The sequence below is a fragment of the Heptranchias perlo genome, chromosome 30, assembly GCF_035084215.1.
Source record: "Heptranchias perlo isolate sHepPer1 chromosome 30, sHepPer1.hap1, whole genome shotgun sequence".
Lineage (NCBI taxonomy): Eukaryota > Metazoa > Chordata > Chondrichthyes > Hexanchiformes > Hexanchidae > Heptranchias > Heptranchias perlo.
Window position 1 is genome coordinate 3867376 of NC_090354.1, and position 5687 is coordinate 3873062.

Genomic DNA, 5687 nt, shown 5'->3' on the forward strand with positions numbered 1-5687 from the left:
AATCAGATAGGTTAGAGTGGAATTGACTGAGGGCAGTCTCACTGAAGCAGAAAACGGAGGAAAGGTGTTTCAGGAGGATGATATGATTGACCATGTCAATGGCTACACGTCAAGCAGGACAAGGAAGGGTAATTCTCCAAGTCACGTCAGATGTCAGTTGTGACATTGGTTTTGGTGCAGTGTCAGGGGTAGACACCTGATTGGAGAGATTCAAACATGAAGCAGCAGGAATGATGGGCACATTTTGGAGGTGACAACACATTCAAGAACTTGGGAGAGGAAAGGGAGGTTGGAGGTGGGGTGGTAGTTTACAAGGACAGAGGGGTCCAGGATGTATTTATTGAGAGGGGATGGTGGTTTTGAAAGGGAGGGGGACAATACCTGAAGAGATGTTGGCTACCATGGGGGCTAGGATAGGATCTTGGGTTGTCAGAAGCTTAGTGGGAATAGAGACATGGGAGAAGGAGGTGGGTCTCAGAAACAGGATGAGTTCGGAGAGGGCATGAGAGGAGATAAGAGAGAAACTAGAGGAAGATGCAGGTTCAGGTCTATGGCAGGGGGCATCTGGGGGGAAGTTTGGCTTGGTAGTCAAGGGGAAGGGATGAAGCAGCAGAGGCAGCTGAACGGATGTTCTCAATCTTAATGCAAAGAAGTCTATGAGCTCCTCCCACTTGTTGTTGGATGTATAGAGGGGGCAGGGGAAAGGGGTTTAAGGACTCAGTTGGTTGTGGAGAAAAGAAGCCGGGGGTTATCTTTGCTCTCCAGGATGTTCCTGGAGTAGTTGGTGGTTAAGTCAGAGTAGAGTGAGGCCCGAAAACTCCTTGATGTGGTCCAGCTAGATGTGGTGATGGGTGGCTAAGTCGGTTGTGCGCTAGATACGCACAAGGCTGAGCCCCTTGGACTTGAGGGAGCAAAGGTGGGGGCCATGCCAGGGAGGTTGAGAGTGAGTGTGAGCAGGCTATTCAATTATGGGGGGCATCACAACTGAGCCCAGTCCCAACCTACACACATGGTTCCAGCTGTGGTGAATGGATAACAATCAGGAGTGGGAACTCTGGCCAATTTCCACTTCCCTGGTCCAGATGTTATGAGGCCAATTGTAACGGCTTTGTCTAATATCAGATAACTCAACCCAGATCGGCAACTGAACCTGTGACCTTCCTGTTGTATATTTGTTAATTGTTACATGTAAAGGCGGAAAACAAATTTGATAAATGTCAATTGCCTTTATATGATCTAAGTGAAACAATTACACTTTAGTGCTTTGTTTCGCATAAAGGTTATTGACGGAATCAATGGTTATTGATTATTCCATGAGGTTGAGTAAATCAACGTCTACTTTCACTACTCGTAAACTATTACTGAGAAACACCACAGCAACATTATGCAGAATATAATCAGATTAATGTTATTAGAGGTGGAATTCAGTCTATGTAAATACTTAAAATGTGACTGTTCTAAAGAGTTTTGTGATTTATTAGCTTTATTTTAAAAGAAATTAAGAGTTGCCCCAGATGGCTAATTGGGGAAATGCATTGCCTGATATCACACTGACTCAATCCCTGGTTCGTTTCTTAGCCTGTGCCAAGTTAGTTGATCTCAGCTGGGGCTGCAGTCAGGGCTCTGGGGCTAGGGAAGGTTCCATTCCTTCTCACTCTCATTCCATTGACATGTAGCTTCATGCAAACCATATTGAAATCTGCAAACGTATGGACGCTGGATGGCTGGGCTAGGGTTGCCAACCCTCCAGGATTGTCCTGGAGTCTCCAGGAATTGAGGATTAATCTCCAGGTCACTGCTGCGAGCAAAACCAGGAAGAAAAATCATAGGGGGCATTTAAGAAAATTCTGTTATTTTAATTTTCGTTGAACAATTTTATTTATTAGTTATAAGAATATTGGAGATGGGGAAAAAAGACTGTTTCACTAACAGTCAAGATCAATCCAATTGGATAACAAAGAGTCTGTTCCCTTTCCAATTATCGTTGGAAAGGCAGCGCGCATGGAGGATGGGCCAATGGTGGGAGTGAGGGGGTGGAGTTTTTCGAGGCGGGAGTTCACGCAATGAAACCTCCAGGATTAGACCCAACCAGAGTTGGCAACCCTAGGCTGGGCTCAACTGTCACACACTCCATGGGTGAATAGCCTGGAAAAATTGCCTAAACTCGCACTTGAAGAATGATCACTTGGTGATGTACCGGAGGGCTGTTGCCCTCTTCAAACCCTCCCCAAGTATTAACTTCAGTGGGAGAGACAAGGGAAAGAAAATTGGAAAAGACAAATTTAACATGAATGGATTAACGCGTGTGCTAAAACAGCAGACAGAGGAACATCTTACTTGTGTGTTAAACATCCAGCTGCTAATGTTGCCGGCAGTAATTTCTAGGCTACAATTTTTATACGACAAGTGAAATTACAGAGTGACATTATCCAAGGGGATCGCTATAGGCCACTTACCTGGAACTGGTAGCAGTGCAGCTGATTTCTTTCCTGACTAGTTTGCTGACTTCTTATTGATGGAAGGATATATTGATAGGGTCAGATAAAGTAGGGTGGGAGGAGGCTCGTGCGGAGCATAAACCAGTTGGGCCGAATGGCCTGTTTCCGTGCTGTAAAATTCTATGTAATTCTATGATATGGGTGGCTGATATTCCTGTTAGGTTTGGAGATAAGCTTTCCAATTTTTTCCTCTGATTTTTTTCCCTCCTTTACCCCTCCCTCTCCTAAAGGCACCAGGGTTCCCGGTCAGGCAGCTGTGAGCCTGCGCGATATCCGTCAGGGGATTATTTGACCTTGAGGGTGAGGCGTTATTGCCAAGCTCAAACTTAAGCTGGCATCGGACAGAATAGGAAAAGGGAGAGAAATCATTGGATAGTGATCAGATAAGGGAGCTCTCTGACAGTACAGCACTCCCAACTAAAAAAGGAATTAAATCCAATGTTTAATTTATTGAATTACTACAATTCAGTTCAACAACATCAATTTTCCTTTGCCAGTTTTCATGCATACCTCCCGCTGCTCTGATATAATTCCATGGGTACTGATTGCCCTCTGGGAACATCGTTCCTCATCTATGAGCCTAGATAGTGAGTGTTGGCAGGTTATTTGTTCATGAGGAGGCTGTTAGTACTGATTCAATCAAATGCAAATTCTTTCAGAAAATAACATTTTGGGATTCAGTATATGAGTAATTGTAACATGCTCGGGAGGAACAGATGACTTTGGACCTGTGGTTCTGAAAGCTCTCCACCGCTGGGGGGTTTTCCTCGCCTCATGTCTGGGTCTGTTGTAGACTAATTGATAGAGATTGGTTGCTCTGATTAGTCAACAACGCCATTATTGTTGAATCATGCGACTACCAGGATGGTAGAAGGTGAACTAGATGTACCTTGGTCTTTTTTCGCCTAGCAATTCCTATATTTCTATAAGGAGAATCGCAGCCAAGCCCAGATCATGACTTCACCTAAAGTCCATGCATCGGCACTTTGCAACACGTATCACTGAATAGCGATCAGGTGAAGCAACCATAGAAGAAAGAAAGATTTCCATTTATACAGCGCCTTTCATGACCACAGGACGTCCCAAAGCGCTTCACAGCCAATGAAATACTTTTGAAGTGTAGTCACTGTTGTAATGTATGAAACACGGCAGCCAATTTCGAAAGTGGCCAAATTGGAGGACTGCTGGTGTCAAAGGAACCAGACTCCACGATGGGTCACCACATTCAGAAGAGATGGGGAGAAAATTAGAAGCAAACAAACAGGGTATGGTAGTGTAGTGGTTATGTTACAGGACTAGTGTTCTAAAGGCCTGGACTAATAATTTAGTAGAATATAAGTTCAAATCCCATCATTACATTTTGAGAATTTGAAATCAGTTTAAAAAAAATCTGGACTATCTAAAATATCAGTAAAAGTGACCATGAAGCTGTTGGGTTCACTGATGCTGCTTGAAAAATGGGATTAATTTCTGCTTTACGTGATCCACTTTAAGGATAATAATTTTTTTCTATATATGTTTCCATCTCAACATGCAGAACGACCTCCCCCTTCATGTGTGCTGGGCAGCCTTTTACTTAGAATTACATCGAATGTACAGCACAGAAACAGGCCATTCGGCCCAACTGGTCCATGCCGGTGTTTAAGTTCTACCCAAGCCTCCTCCCTCCCTACTTCATCTCACCCTATCAGCATATCCTTCTATTCCTTTCTCCCTCATGTGTGTATCCAGCTTCGCCTTAAGTGCATAAAGGGGTGGACAGTTCTGCAGAGGCCTCTCTTTTTGGGTCCCTTTATTGCAAGGAGTCTTACAACACCAGGTTATAGTCCAACAGCTTTATTTGAAATCACAAGCTTTCGGAGGCTTCCTCCTTCGTCAGGTGAGAGTGGGATTCCATAAAGGTACAGCATATATAGTCAGAGAACAATGCCTGGTGATTACAGATAATCTTTCCAACTGCCCGTTATCAAGGCAATCAAAGGAGTTGAATAGTGTTCAGACAGAGAAACATTACATTTCTCTCTCTCTCTCTCTCTGTCTTTGTGTTCTGACCGTTTGTGTATTCAGTAGTCTTGTATGTAATGTTTCTCTGTCTTGATAACGGGCAGTTGGAAAGATTATCTGTAATCACCAGGCATTGTTCTCTGACTATATATGCTGTACCTTTATGGAATCCCACACTCACCTGACGAAGGAGGAAGCCTCCGAAAGCTTGTGATTTCAAATAAAGCTGTTGGACTATAACCTGGTGTTGTAAGACTCCTTACATTTGTCCACCCCAGTCCACCACCGGCATCTCCACATCATCCCTTTATTGCTGCAGTTATCTGTCTCCAATCTCTCCCAACAGATGTCAATAATTTGATTTGAAGCCAACATTCTTCCTACTCCCTACAAAAGCAAGGAACTTATGATGAACCTTTATAAAACACTGGTTCGGCCACAACTGGAGTATTGTGTCCAATTCTGGGCACCGCACCTTAGGAACGATGTGAAGGCCTTAGAAAGGGTGCAGAAAAGATTTACTAGAATGGTACCAGGGATGAGGGACTTCAGTTACGTGGATAGACTGGAGAAGCTGGGGTTGTTCTCCCCACAGCAGAGACGGTTAAGAGAAGATTTGATAGAAGTGTTCAAAATTAAGAAGGATTCAGATAGAGTAAATAAAGAGAAACTGTTCCCATTGGTAGAAGGATTGAGAACCAGAGGACACAGATTTAAGGTGATTGGCAAAAGAACCAAAGGTGACATGAGGAAAAACCTTTTTACGAGTAGTTATGATCTGGAATGCGCTGCCTGAAAGGGTGGTGGAAGCAGATTCAATCGTGGCTTTCAAAAAGGAATTGGATAAATACTTGAAGGGAAAAAATTTGGAGGGCTACGGGGAAAAAGCGGGGGAGTGGGACTAACTGGATTGCTCTTGCAAAGAGCTGGCACGGGCTCGATGGGCCGAATGGCCTCCTTCTGTGCTGTACCCATTCTATGATGCTCATGGAGATTGGATTGACAGCTAGGTAAGTCCCGCCCCTCCCTCCAAAGGGCCGGGATGGGACAGGCCGCCTCGTGAGAAGGACTCTCAACCGCGAATGGTCACTGACCATGTCAATCAGCGTGGTCCGTGTCGTCACTTCCGCCAGCGGGGGGGGGGGGGGAGGGGGCGGGCGGTTGATGCGCGGTATAAAAGGGCGC